The following is a 16,464-nucleotide window of genomic DNA, read 5'->3' as shown; positions in this document are numbered from 1 at the left end:
TGTGATGATGGACCGTTTTAAAAAACGGGGATATCCGACGAGACTCTTGGACAAACATAGAGCCAAAGTTGACAGAATGGATAGGACGACACTGTTAGAACCAACTGATTCAGCAACGGAATTAGGTCGTGTTCCTTTTGTTTCTACCTACACGGAAAGTAGCAAAGAGATCGCTAATGTGATCAGGCGACATTGGCCCATGTTGGGCAAATGTCTTCCCCATGTCAATGAATTTACCAGACCTCCACTCTTTTCATATCGTAGACCACCGTGTCTTAAAAATAAGTTAGTCAAAGCCGATATTGGCCCTATTAGAGCCAAGAAACAAATGTTTCTATCCAAACCAAGACTTGGATGTTATCCGTGCTTGTGCTGTGTCAACTGTAACCTTATGTGTAAAGGGCAAATCTTTGAACATCCTGGCACAGGCAAACAATTTCACATTAGACATTACTTAACATGTAACAGTGATTTTGTTATTTATGTATTGCAATGTCCGTGTAAGCTTCTGTACGTGGGTGAGACCACTTTAGATTTAAAAACCAGACTCAACCAACATAGGTACACCATCAGGAAAAAGAGGTTGGATCTTCCTGTATCCAAACATTTTTCCGACCTTGGACATACCGAACAGCAACTTAGATTTACAATTCTAGATCACATTCCACTACCTAGAAGGGGCGGTGACAGGACTAAACTCCTGAAACTAAGAGAACTTCAATGGATTGGGAAACTGGATACTTTAAAACCAAGGGGTTTAAATGTTGATTTCGCTTTAGGTGGTTTGATGTAGACCCCTTACATTGAGTCCCAGGGGTGGTATGCTCTGACCTCTTGTTCCGTATATTTGACAAGAATATTTTATTGATTATATACTAACTCTGTTTCTCTTTTTCCAGATGAAGATTCATCTTTTGGGATATCACTTATATGGATCGGTTGGATCATTGTTTTATTTCGTTTTTATGACTGATTATCCTGGTGCTATACTGTATGGTACTGTCATTAAATTTATGTAATCTGGGTCCGGGGATGACTGGTGGTGATTATTGACGTATATGCTCCCATGTGACCATAACCCGTCTTTGACATAAGTGCTCTCCGGTTTCGCTCCTTATACACGTCCCATGTTGCTATTGGGGGGTTTTGGGATTGCGCTTATATGCATTTGTGTGTTTCAACACGCATTTGTGACAGTGCTTTCCCTATATGAGAGTGGCAGGGATCGGCGTTCTGCTGATCTATGTCCTCCTGTCCTTCCTCTAGCTCACTCTGGACGGTGTCCCCTTACTGGATAAGAGCTTCTCTAAATGTCGGGGTTCATGATATCCATGGACCTTTATGTCTACCACCTCTGTCCTCGTCCGGCTCACCAGTATTTTTTTTAGGCATATTACTGAGTAAATTGCCTTTACCTCTCTATAGCCAGTACCCAAGATGGCGCCGATGCACTTAGTTGCGCAGTGCGCATGCGCCGAGTACGTCACTCGTTTTTGGTGACCTTCGCCCTCAGTCATATGTCCGCGCATGCGCGGTTGCGCCTCGTGGATGCCGCTATGGCGGCTGTATGATCTAACATCCCCAGGTGATATCCCCTTGTTTTTAAACTTGTTTTGATCTTGATTATGTACACATGTGTGGACATTATCACCATTTACACATATTAGATGCATTAATGCGTTAGTGTATCCCTCAGCACCTTTTGTACTATTGCTCTCTGTGTATATGTGCATTGATATATTATCACCATTGATTTGTTTACACTATATTTATATCTCTATACAGTATGTTCTGATTTGTATTTGATTACTGCTATTAATTGCTTCAATTGTGAACCTGTTTTATACCACTGTTGTTCCACTTGTCATTTGCTTGAGAAAGGCTCTAGTGGATAGAGCTGAAACGTCGCACTTAGGGTTAATAAAGTACCCTCTTTTTCACTAATTCCGATGGTGTGCTGCCTACTTTTTTGATTGCTGTAGATATTGAGAGCTTTGGTCTGCTCCCTGGGGCCTGCACCCACACTCTTCAACCGGTGCTGCTGGATCCTTTTTTTGTTTCTGTATATATATATATATATATATATATATATATATATATATATATATCTCGCAGTAACGGCACCAGGATTTCAAGATAGATGAAAACAGGGTGGATTTATTCACCTCAAAACAGAGACGTTTCGGTTAAACAGGAACCGGCTTGAGAAGGGTTCCTGTTGAATCGAAACTTCGCTGTTTTGAGGTGAATAAATCCACCCTGTTTTCATCTATCTTGAACGAAATTAGGGCTTTCACTAATAGAGGAAGGGAATTTTTCCACACTGGAGAGTTTAGTGTAATATATATGCCCATTCACAGTAGTGAAAAGGAACGGAGCATCATATACTAAATTGTGAGGACGCTGAAATTTATTTTAGGATATCGGGGCTAATTTTTGTTGTTACTGTGTGTGTATTTATATATATATATATATATATATATATATATATGTATACATACATACACAGTCGAGTCACATTATTATGACCACCTCCTACTTTCGACGTCAGCATCGTGTAGCCCATGAAGGAAGGGCTGTGTCGTGGGTTGGTTTGGTGGGTATATAAGGTGTGCGATAGGCTATCTGAACACATATCACTCGTTGCCATGGGTAAAAGGGGCGATTTATCACAGTTGCAAAAAGGGATGATTATTGGCTTTCGGGTCAAGGGTGGCAGTATTTCTCAAACAGAGCAGTTTGTGAACTGTTCGCATGCTGCTGTGGTAAAAGTGTATCATGAGTGAACAAATGCCACCATTGGGAATAACTGGTGTGGAAACAGCGGAGGACCACGTGCCATTGATGTAAGAGGTGAACGTCGGCTACAAAGGTGAGCGAGGGCCGAACGACACGCTACAGTGGAGCAGCTCACCCTGAAAATCAATCAGGGGGCTACCAAACATGTGTCTAAAACAACAGTTCAGAGAACCCTACTGTGTATGGGGCTCCGAAGCAGATGGATGGTCACTGCTCCTATGCTAACAAAGGTGCATCAGAAAAAAAGCCTTCAATTTGCACGGCAGTATCGGAGTTGGACCAGCGATGATTGCCAAGAGTTGCCTTCTCCGATGATTCACGTTTTTTACTTCATCGAACAGATGGACGTTGGCGTATCAGGCGAGAAACATCAGAGAACAAACACCCTGCAAGCACTGCTGGAAGAACACAAGCTGGTGGCGGCAGCGTTATGGTCTGGGGAATTTATTCATTGCATCCTCTGGGCCCACTCATCCATGTGGAAGGCTCTGAACCGATTTGGGTATGAATCCCTCGTTGCAGATCATGTCCACCCATACATGCTGTTTGTTTTTCCTGGGGCAGATGGAATCTTCCAGCAAGACAATACGACATGTCACATGACTAGAGATGTCCGATAGTGGTTGGAAGACCACGACCAAGACTTCCAAGTCCTTCCCCGGCCCCCTAATTCACCAGACTTGAACACAATTGAGAATCTGTGGGACCTCAATCATCTTGTTCGCTCTATGGATTCTCCCCCACACACCCTCCAACAAACATGGGATGCACTGCAGTCAGCATGGCACCAGATACCTGAGTCACTCCCAGCCCATCTAGCTGCTGTCCATCTTGCACACGGCTGATATTCTGGATATTAGCTGCTGGTCATAATAATGTGACTCATATGTGTACATATCTGTATCCATATGTGAACAGATTTAGTATTGTCTTATCTGTAAGACATCATATCATCTTGTATATTTCATGCATCGTCTTGTACAATATATTTTTGATGGCATAGTTCATGATAACTGCGAAATTCTTGAAGTGTAATTTTAAGACAACCCCTTATACAGTCCCCAGTGAGTTCACCTGGATGCCTTCCCCTACGTGCTTGTAGTACTGATAACAATGGCGAGCCCACCCAACCTTCCTTTTTGTAACTGTTATGGAACATCAGCCCCCATGTTACCCTCAGTCCTCCGTTACATTCTGGAAATGTTATGTCTACTCAACATGTATTATGGTTCAAATTATCCATGTCATTTTTGTCTCTGTAGCCATCCAACATGTTAATGAGGCTTAATGTATGTGTAATGTCAATGAGTCCAGGTGGATATCTTTCATACACAGTTAATCACATTGACAATACAACTCCATACAGAACAACATCATTTATTTATTTTTCTCTGCATTGTATTTTTGGTTAACCTAAAAATATTTTTTTAAATGACCTTTTATAACAAACAAGTTTTATATGCCCTTCAGAAAATAGTTCAATGATACCAGCTATAAAATATAATTGTGTTCAGGTTATTCCAGCATATTTACCTGCAAAACTTTTTCTTCTTTCTGGATGGCATATCATACAAAATTTTGTTATGGATCATGCATTTAACTCCTTAACGCCGAAGGACGGATATATCCGTCCTCAGCAGCTGCTAGTTCGCGCAGGAGGACGGATATATCCGTCCTGTGATGGCGGGGGGACTGAGACTGTACCCACGCGATCAGCGGCAGGAGCACGGCTGTTATACACAGCCTGGCTCCTGCTGCAACTGCCGGAATCGAAGCGCGCGCCGATTCCGGCAGTTTAACCCATTAAATGCCGCTGTCAATAGTGACAGCGGCATTTAATGTGTTTGACAGAGGGGGGAGCTCCCTCTGTCACCCGATCGGCGCCCCCGCAAACAAATCGCGGGTCGCCGTCGGGTTTCCATGACAGCCGGGGGTCTAACAAAGACCCCCAGGTCTGTCTTCAGCATCTGCCTGTTAGGCGATGCCGGAGGCATGACCTAATAGATTGCCTGTCAGTTTTACACTGACAGGCAATAATGCTTTGGTATACGAAGTATACCAAAGCATTATATATGCGATCGGCACATCGCATAGTGAAGTCCCCTGGTGGGACTAAAAAAAAAAATGTAAAACAGTTAAATAAAGTTTGTGAAAAAAAATAAAAAATAATTACAGTCAAAGTCAAATAAAACTACTTTTTTGGCCCAAAAAGTGGTTTTATTTAGTAAAACGGTCAAAACAAATCACACATACACATATATGGTATCCCCGCATTCGTAACAACTTGACCAATAAAATGAACATATTAATTAAACCGCCGGATGAACGGCGTCCAAAGAAAACGCCAAAAACAACGGCAAAATTCTCTCTTTTCTCCCATTCCCCCCATAAAAAATAAAATAAAAGTTAATCTATAATTCCTATGTACCCCAAAATTGTACTAATAAAAACTACACATTGTCCTGCAAAAATCAAGCCCATGTACGGCCACAACGACGGAAAAATAAAAACGTTACGGCTCTTGGAATGCGGCGATGCAAAAACAAGTAATTTTTTTCTAAAAGGGTTTTTATTGTGCAAACGTAGGAAAAACATATAAAACCTCTACATATTTGGTATCCCCGTAATCGTGCCGACCCATAGAATAAAGTTAACATGTTATTTACGCTGCATAGTAAACGGCGTAAATTTATAACGTGAAAATTAATGCTGGAATAGCTGCTTATTTTCAATTCTCTCCTAAAATCAAGTTAATAAAAGTTAATCAATATGTTATAAGCATCTAAAAATGGTACAATTACAAAATACAACTCGTCCCGCAAAAAACAAGCCCTTATACGGCTATGTCGACGGAATAAAAAAAGAGTTACGACTCTTGGAATGCGACCGTGAAAAAACAAAAAATAATCCTTGGTCATTAACGTACAAAATGGCCCGGTCATTAAGGGGTTAATGCAATTCTTCAATTGTTTATCAAGTGGATAAAGATAAGCAACAAAATGAAAAAATAAATATAAAAATCCCCTTCACTTTTATAACTTTGGTCATATTTGTAGAAAAATGGCAGAATGCATTGACCATTGCACGACATCAATGTTTCTCTATGGAGGAAAGCGTTGCATATGACTTGCGACAATCGCATTAATTCCAGCCATTTTGGAATTTCTGCCCGTGTAACGCAACTTTTTCTCTATAGGGAAACAGTGAAGCCACATGATAATCACAGTAAGCTACAATTTTGATATGACTGCACAACCAAGTTTCTGTGGAGTCCCAGCCTAAGCATGGTCAAATTCACCATTTTCCATTCTGTAATGTTGGTAGACATGAAATAAGGGTTTTAAGGATAAGAGACTCAGATATATGGATCAAATAATGGTCCACCAACTAGAATAATATGTGCGCCCATGACCATAGTTCTAACTGCACTCCATGGTATATATAGGACTGGTGCTGCACATTTCTATTACAACATGGGATGATGGACCTCATCCTTCTTTGATATAGAGGTCCTGTCACCTCTCCTGACATGTCTGTTTTTGTAAATACTTGTGTTCCCTACGAAATAACAATTTTGCAACATATTTTCTTATAACTCTGCAGTTTCTTTGTTATTTCTCCTATGAATAAATTTACATCTGGGTGTTAACATTCCTCTTGTCAAAGAGTTGTGTCCCTACATAGTCTAACTCTGTCAGGACTGATTTGATTTTGTCAGTCTGTGTAGGGACAATCTTCTGGGGTCAAGTCCTGCTACTCCAGAAGAGTTTTAACGTTGTCCTGATACTGACCGAAACCTCCAATATTTTTAACTCCATGTTTGAACCCCAAAAATTCCAACTCCTAAGGGCTTTTAAAACCATAACTTCCTTAAACTCCACCATTTCATATCAAGCTTATATTTTTGGCCTAAAACATAACTTTCTAATTAGCAAATTATACAAACTTTCATGAGTTCCAGTTCTACATATACTATAAAATAGCAGATTGTTTTAAATGTCTTCCACCAATATTTTGATTTTCCCCATTAAGTAAAAATATTTTTAACCTATGCAAATAGAGTTGACACCCATAAGCGACGGCATAATAAAAATCGTCTTGGCAATAAGGATCATGGGCCCTTTACCACCCACGATACAAATTTTGCCATCCAAGTAGTGTGTAACAGTATGGTAATATTCTTACTCTAAAAAATCCTTGTTGGTCCCGTGCCACTGGTCTTCCATGAACTGGTAAGAAGACTAGACTGCTGCGTCTATAGTATTGTAACATCGCATTCATATGGCCTCATTCTGCATTTGGATGTTACATCCATATGCATGACACATATTCACAACCTACAGCCATTAGACAGCGTGCACATGTTCTGTATAGATGGAGGCTGAACACTCAGGACCATTTCCCCTAATACCCTGGACTCTCGAGTAGTGCCAATGTATGGTCAATCTGCCCCTGCCCATAAGTGAAATATGATTGCATGTATGTATGTCATGCTTGTATGTTATGTACTGCTTATATTTTTAGTAGAAGGAATTGAAATAACAGTAGTCTACAAATACAAGTTTCCCTGAAAATGTATTCTATTTGCTAAGATTGCACTAATAAAACATTCTCAATGAACATTTAGTCTTAAAATGTCTTCATATTTAGTCAGTAATGGCCTTTTTTCCTACATAAATAATGTGTGCTTTCCATTTTATTTCTTTTTTTTTCGATAGTAAGGTTTATAATGGAACATTTCGCTGCCCACAACAAGCAAATGAAGGACAAGCTGTGTGCCCGCCACATTTTGGACAACCCTGTTAAACTCAGATGTCTTGGCAATACTACAATGTTCCCTTCACACATTCCAATGGTTTCTAGTCAAAAACCATTCCAATGGTTCTCGCTACCATGACCTGTTTCAAAAAGTCAGAGCATTTTATTACCCTTATTGAGCTTGTACTGATTTGTCTGGTGTTTAATTCTCTCTGGTATAGCAATAACTTTAAGTGCTATTATTTCTTACTAAGTACAGTATCTCGCATGCATCTAACGAACTAACTATAGGATGGAGTAGACATCAATGGGATCAATTCAAACAGTCAATAATATTCATTTCTAAAAATTAAAAACATGTATCCTAGCACAAAAGTCAGTGTGCCAAGATGGCAACAACCCAGCTTATTACCAACATTTACCAATATTCCCGTTACCTTATCCTGCTCTATCACAAATCTCAAATGTATTAGTATGTATCCCTGGAGGCACTCAATGGGGTAGATGTACTAATGTGTCTGCAGCTCAAATGAAGTAAATTGCACCAAAATCTTGCGCATCTTGGTGCAGTTTAGCGCATTTGTTGTTTAGTCAGATGTGTGTGCCTCTCTAGACTCTTTTCAAAAGTGTTCAGAAAAATGGGCATGGCTTAACTGTAACGGGGTTGTTAAGAAGTGCCATCATACACCCAAAAAACTGGCACAAAATTCTTTTGCAAACCAAGCCAAATCAAAGGTGGTATAAGAACGAGAAAAGTGTCTAAACAGGTCAAATAAGATGTGCCAAATTTATCATACATCATTCACCGCTGGGATAAATTTGGTGCATCTTCTGTCAGGTGTAAGTTGAGGCCAGGGTCACACACAGTTTTGATGCAGATTTTAATGCAGTTTTTGGGCTCAGTTTTTTAAGCCAAAGCCAGAAGTGGATCTAACAGGAAGGAAAGGAATAAAGAAAAGACCGATGTCTCTCTTTCTTTTGTCTCCACTCCTGTGTTTGGCTAAAAAACAGCTGAGCCATAAACTGCATCAAAACTGTGTGTGTGATCTTGGCCTTACAATGTTTAAAATTTAGACTGCATTAGTACATTTGCCCCAATATGTCTTCTCCTTGCCCAGTGCATCATGTGAAATAATGGGGCAGATTTAGGCTGTGTTCACATCAGCGTTGCCTTTACGTTGAGGTGTTCCGTTTGAAACGTTCCTAATGGTTTCCATTTGTCATAGCGGTGTCAAAGGTTCCTGTTGTTTCTGACAGAATCAGTAGCGGAGACGTCTGCGCTGTTGATTCCATCAAAACAACGGAACCCTGTCACAACGGTGACAAACGGAAACCTTTAGCAAAGATTCCGTCACCATTGCTATCAATAGTGATGCAAACGGAAGCTTAGGTTTCCGTTTGCCTTTCCGTTGAGGGGTTCACCTGACGAAAATCTCAGAGGGTACCTCTCAACGTAAAGGCAACGCTGATGTGAACAGGCTCTTACTGATGTGATTGCACCAAAATGTTGCATCTAGTTTTAGACGTATTTATGAAGCAAATGCACAAAAAAGAACTGATTATTTTACTTTCCTAGACACTTTTCAAAAGGAATTGTGGCTTAAAGTGCGTCATTACTGCACATAAAAACGTGACACAAAAAACTGTCTTAAGCCAACGAAAAAGAGGTAGTATAAGGGAGAGAAAAGTGTCTAGCAGATACGCCAAATTTATAATACAGCGTAACAATTATAATCTGAAATAGTTAAATGGACCAATGTTGCTCGGAGTGTTTAAAGTTGTTGTACATGATTAGGAAAACATGGCTGCCTTCTTCCAAAAACAGCACCTCACCTGCCTATGGGTTGTGTGTGGTATTGCAGCTCAGCTCCATCTAGTTCAATGTAGTTGAGAGGCAATGTCAGACACAACCCATGGACAGATGCAGCACTGTTTCTGGCAGAAAGCAACCATGATTCCCTAATACTAGACAACTCCTTTAATAATCGCCACTGCCACTTGTCCTATGAGCAAAATAACTATTAGTAGAAATGTTTTTGATGTCAATGGCCACATTCTTGAAAACCGATACTGCCAGATCATCAATTGGCATTCACCTCACCATACTCCAATGTTGATCTTGTTACTTACCCTATGATAATTTTTAATGAGCCATGTTATGTACAGCCAGGTTACTAGATCATGCATTTATTGCCGGCCTTTATTCTAGTATTGGTTCATGCGCTGTTCTGATCAACTGTTGTTATATCGACTTTGTTTGCTGGTTTGTCTGTCATCTGGCCATGGTTGTCTTGTCGATAAAATTCCTCGTATCTATCATTGCTTGGTTCCGGTCATCATTTGACTCTACAGGTGGTTGTACAGGGTTAGAAAAACATGACTGCTTTTTTCTTAAAACAGCGCCACACCCGTCCATAGTTTGTATCTGTTATTGCAGCTCAGCTCAATTCCCTTTAACGGAGCTGAGCTGCATTACTAGAAAAAACCTATGGACTGTGGCTTATCTCCTTATGAACAAAAAGATCGGCATGTTATAATTCAAAAGTCCAATCATTCTCTTGACCGCCATCTGCCGTCGGGGGAGAGTTGGCACCCCGCCATACACATTAGTTGGTTGACCTTCCCGCCGAAATCGGCAAGTTCAGCTGACATACATCGAATGTGTATGTCCACCTTAGCGCTATGCAGGGATTATCATCATTCACATCAGTTTCTGTACCCAAATGGGCTCACAATCTAATTTCCCTATCTCATACACACACTCGGGCCAATTTCATAGGAAGCCAATTGACTTATTAGTACGTTTTTCGGGTGTGAGAGGAAACTGGAGAACCGAGGGAAAACACAAAACTCTCTGCAGATGCCCTTGGCCAAATTCGAACCAAGAACCCCCAGTGCTCTCAGACAACATTGCTAACCATTGACCACTGAGCCATCAGAAGTTCAAGTTTCATGTTTTTCCATGTTCTAGAATCTAGACCCATGTTGGTAGCTACACTTATGAAGAACAAACACTGTGCTGGGAATTATTTGTGATGGTCATGACCTAGGAATTCCTGTACAGCAAAGGGGGTAAAGTGTGAAGGGTTTATTAAGCTGGCAACAGAGATAAATTGCAGGCAAAAGTAAAAAAAAAAATTCACCCATTAGCCATTTGTTGGGCACATAAGGTCACCAATAACTAACAGTCAATCTATAAAACTATTGAACTTGTAGTATATCAATCTAATGTTAGTGGGATCATTTTCTGTCTGTAACTTTGCCATGAATGCTCATAACAATGAACTGCTACTCTACCTACAATTGATACGTGGAATTTTATTTTTCCCTACTAAGAAATAGCTTACAGATGGTTTGTTTGACTTGCCTCATTGCTCGCTATATAACAGAAGGCTCATGATCGATTTGGTAAAATTTATTACCGCAGGTAGGAAAATGGAGACTGGGTGGCTAAGTGTGGCTGGAAGTTATGGAAGTAAAAACAGATAAAAACCTTTAAATTGTAAAAGAAAATAAAGATTGAAAATGAAGGGTCTTAACATAGTTAGTTGTACTCAGCAGCTACGCACCCTCCCTTCCCCCATTTAAGTATGTGTTGAAGGCTCTGGTATTTTTCATTGAAATAAAGAGCAGCAATCCTTTATTTTATACGATATACACAATTCTCAACTGCCCATTAACACATCATAACTCATAACACTGCTTACAGCTTACATCTCTGTGCGCTTAACACTGGCATTTCTCTAGTGCGTTCACACACATTCCTACGAACGTTACTGGATGGATAACAATGGAACAATAACAAACTCAAATTCATAATTTCTATTTTCTTAGCAAGCTATCTATGTGGAATTTTCATCTTGAAGACAACCCCTATCCATATGGCCTATTAGGGCATATGGACATCATAGAAGGCGGTCCCGCGCTCGGGACCAGGGCTCGTCTTAGGATAGATGGCGCCCTGTGCAAAATTTTCTTTTGGCGCCCACGCCATCATTAAAAAAAATTCCCATAAAAGAGTATAATGCCCCCACACAGTATAATGCCGTTTTTAGTGCACCCACCCAGTATATTGCCCCCCACACAGTATAATGCCCGTTTGGTGCCCCATACACAGTATAATGCCCCTTTAATGCTATCCTCACAGTATAATGCCCATTTAGTCCGCCCAATGCAGTATAATGCACTCCATACCTTCTCCATACAGTATAATGCCCCCATAGCTGCCCCCCACATTATAATGTCTTCTTTAGTGCTCCACACATTACAATTCCACCTTTATTGCCCCCACACAGTATAATGACCCCTTATGCCCCCACACACAGTATATTGCCCCCTTTAGTGCCCACTATGCAGTATGCCACCTTTAATGCCCTCACAAAGTATAATGCCCCTTATTGCCCTCCTCCACAGTATAATGTCCCCTTTAGTGCCCCCACACAGTATAATGTCCCCCAAGTGTCGGGGGGAAGCGGTGGTTGGTTTTCACTAACCACTGGGCGCTCCTTCTCTGCTTCGGCCCCGGCGCTGCTCTGAGTCTTACATACATTGCATTGTAATGTCACGTGACATGCCCTGTGTCCGTTTTATTGCAGCGCCGGCACCAGAGAAGAAAAGAAGCGCCCGGGCTGGAAAACAACTGCAGATTCGCCGGGCCTGGGAGCCAGGGCCCGTTTTAGACAAAGTGTGGCCCTGGGCAAACTGAAAAGTGGGGCCCCAAATGCTGAATTACTGTATCAATAATGTAGTCAATTCAGAAGGCGGTGTGTTGAGAGCTGCAGCGCTGATTTCAAGTGAGTCCAGGAGTGTTGCAAGAACCAAAGCATATGTCCCCCCTCTCACAAAAAAAAATGATCTATATACATATACGGTTATTAAATCTTACCACTATACCAGATTAAATATTACCTGCATACCGTTACTGAACACAAAGCAATATTATAAGACTAATATTACCAATAATAATACAATATAAGGTCCAAGTAATACTGCCACACCTTAACCACATAGTGACTGAATAATACCCCCACAGTTACTGAATAATACCGCCACATCATAACCACATAGTAACTAAATAATACCACCATACTGTGACTGAATAATACCGCCACAACATAACCACATAGTGACTGAATAATACCCCCATACTATTACTGAATAATACTGCCACACCATAACCACATAGTGATTGAATAATACCCCCATGCAGCCACTATACAAAGGCCAATATTACCACCACATAGTGACCATATAGTGGTAGATGCCAGTTATACACAGGAGCACTGCAGACCATATAAGTGATTACAGCACATTTATATCCAGTGACTCACAGGTGATGTTTTCTCTGATTAGAGTCGTTCACTTTCCCTTTTTTCTCCATTTGGCCAGACCACTGTGACAACTTATTCCAGTCATGACTCGTCTCTGCAGAATTTAACACACAGACATGTTGGTTTTTCGCTTCTCCAGCATCCTCCCCACCTATACCCCATCCTCTAAACAAACTCATAATCCACAGTGCCCCAGATGGTAATAATGATCCCTCAGTTCTCGACACAATAAAAGTGCCTCTCAGTAACCGTCCTCCCTTTGGTCCACCATACAGTAATAATGCCCCCTGTCGATAGTGCTACTGCGATCCCTTTAGATAGAGCGACAGCATTCCCTGTAGATATCCCCACACACACAGCCCCCTGTAGATAGGGCCACACACACAGTCCCCTGTAGATAGCGCCATACACACAACCCCCTGTAAATAGCGCCACACACACAGCCCCCTGTAGATAGTGCCACACACACAGCCCACTGTAGATAGTGCCACACACAGTGGCGTAGCTATAGGGGGTCACACCGGTCGCGACCGGGCACCTAAGCCTGGGGGACCGTGTTGGTCCCTGTTCCAACTCTATCTGCATCCTCAGGTGGAAAATACAGTTAAATTCAATGCTAGAGAGAGGAGCTGATTACTCTTTTCTCAAGCATTCACTCGGCGCAGACAGGCGCGATGTAGTGACGTCATCGTGTCTGTCTGCGCCGAGTCACTCATAGAACAGGCCAAAGGAGGAGAAGGATCTCCTCCATTCATCGTGGGAACGGGGATATTATTTTTCTATTAGGCACATGTCATGGTTTGTGGGTATGTGGACCCACTAGGCCGCACCGCCATAGCGGGGAGGCAGCTGGCCAAACAACAGAGCACCCCAGTAATACAAAGTCCCGCACTAGGGTACCTGAATAGTCCAGACAGTGGCCGCAGCTCTGGCATGGATGGAGGTGGGTGCAGCAGGTTACGCCAGACGTGGCGGATGATAGCAGGTGCCGCAGGTTGCGCCAGACGTGGCGAATCACACTGGACGTGGCAGATGACACAGGACGTGGCAGATGACACTGGACGTGCCAAACGACAGCAGGTGCAGTAGACACGACTCCAACACTAGTAGGCACAGGAACAAGAACACAGCACAGGATACAGGAACAGGTAACAGGCCACGGGTAACAAATGGAACGTGAAAACACTAAGGGACCCTTTGCAAGACAGACTGGGGAAACACTAACAACCCTCAGGCAAGGATCAGAAGGGCAGAGACCTTCTTATAGTCCAGGAAATCATGTGAATGATGATGATGATTGTTTTCATGTGCGCACGCTGGCCCTTTAAGACCGGGACACAGCGGACCGGAGCGGAAGTGAGCGCTGGCGTCTCCTAGGAAAGAGATGGGGACCAGCTCTCACTGATCTATGGCTGCAGGCGTTGGAAGGTGAGTAAGCCCGACGGCCCGCGGCCATGGACGCTACAGTACATATGGGGGCATTATACTGGGTATGGGAGGGGGCTGATATGATGGCAGTTATAGGAGCATTATACTGTATGGGGGCATTATACTGTATGGGGCAGCAAAGAGGGTCATTATACTGTGTGGGAGCATTATACTGTATGGGGCAGTATACAGTATGGGGTGAATTTTACTGTATGAGGCAGCTATGGGTGGCAATATATTGTGGGAGCAGCTATGGGGGCATTTTATTGTGGGAGCAGCTATGGGGCATTATACTGTGTGGAGGGCAGTTATGGGGGAATTATGCTGTGTGGAGGGCAGCTATGGAGAGCATTATACTGTATGGGGGCATTATAATGTAGGGTCAGCTATGGGGACATTAAACTGTGGGGGCAGCTATGGGGTGCATTATATTGTGGGGGCAGCTATGGGGGGCATTATACTGTGTGGCGGCAGCTATGGAGGGCATTATACTGTGGGTGCAGCTATGGGGAGCGTTATACTGTGTGGGGCAGCTATGGGGAGCATTATACTGTATGGGGGCATTATACTGTGGAAGCAGCTATGAGGGGCATTATACTGTGGGCGCATTCATGAGGGCTGTTGGGCAAGGTAGCTGGGCATAGGTGCGCACATGGGTCTAGTGGTGTTGGAGAAGGAAAGGGGGGCCCAATTCTTGCATCTGGGCCCATGAGACTTTAGCTACGCCCCTGGCCACACACACAGGCCACTGTAGATAGCGCCACACACAGGCCACTGTAGATAGCGCCACACACACAGCCCACTGTATATAGAAACACACAGGGCCGGCCTTAGGTTAAATGGCACCCTGTGCGGGATTCTCTATTGCTGCCCTCCACAAATAAAAAAAAAATTATCCACATATATATAGAAACGCACATACTGGAACATATATACCGTACACACATAGAGGCACATATTTAGACATACAGGCAAATATACATACATATATATACCGACACACAAACACACACACAAACACACACACACACACACACACACACACACACACACGAAGCATGTACACACACACACACACACACACACACACACACACACACACACACATATTGGGTCATATACAAATACATATAGGTAAATATATAGACATACAGACCCAAATATACCCACACAGGCAAATATATACACAGTACAGATAGTGCAGCAGATGTTACCTGCAGTCCTATGTAACACCACAGATAACACAGTGATAGCTCTCTGAGTACAGATAATGTATTAGTGTAACTTGCAGTCTTATGTAACACCACAGATAACACAGTGATAACTCTCTGAGTTCAGATAATGTAGTAGCTGTTACCTGCAGTCCTATGTAACACCACAGATAACAGTGATAATAACTCTCTGAGTACAGATAATGTAGTATTGTTACCTGCAGTCCTATGTAACACCACAGATAACACAGTGATCACTCTCTGAATACAGATAATGTAGTATTGTTACCTGCAGTCCTATGTAACACCACAGATAACACAGTGATAACTCTCTGAGTACAGATAATGTAGTATTGTTACCTGCAGTCTTATGTAAAACTACAGATAACAGTGATAAGTCTGAGTTACAGATAATGTAGAAGATGCACACACAAATATATATACACATACAGATACATATCTATGCACTTAGACCCACAAATACACATACACCTGCATTCCTATGTAACACCCCAGATAACACACAGTGATGACTCTCTGCTTACAGATAATGTATTAGGCTACATTCACACGAGTGCGACATATTCCCGTGCGTGAAAAACGCACGGAAATCTGGTCCGTGTGACACCATAACCACATAGTGACTGAATAATACCCCATACTGTTACTGAATAATACCGTCACACCATAACCACATAGTGACTGAATAATACCCCCATTCTGTTACTGAATAATACCGCCACACCATAACCACATAGTGACTGAATAATACCCCCATTCTGTTACTGAATAATACCGCCACACCATAACCACATAGTGACTGAATAATACCCCCATACTGTTACTGAATAATACCGCCACACCATAACCACATAGTGACTGAATAATACCCCCATACTGTTACTGAATAATACTGCCACACCATAACCACATAGTGA

General features: G+C 42.1%; 1 protein-coding gene across 3 annotated transcripts in view; it reads left to right on the top strand.

The window, feature by feature from the left end:
* The window catches only part of ETV4 (ETS variant transcription factor 4), a 153,668-nt gene that overhangs the window by 46,880 nt on the left and 90,324 nt on the right, over nucleotides 1-16,464 (top strand). The gene's annotated exons all lie outside the window — the stretch shown is intronic.

Source organism: Rhinoderma darwinii, chromosome 13 (assembly GCF_050947455.1).
Source record: "Rhinoderma darwinii isolate aRhiDar2 chromosome 13, aRhiDar2.hap1, whole genome shotgun sequence".
Classification (NCBI taxonomy): Eukaryota; Metazoa; Chordata; class Amphibia; order Anura; family Rhinodermatidae; genus Rhinoderma; species Rhinoderma darwinii.
Note: the sequence above shows the minus strand (reverse complement) of the source record. Positions and strands in the feature narration are given on the sequence as shown.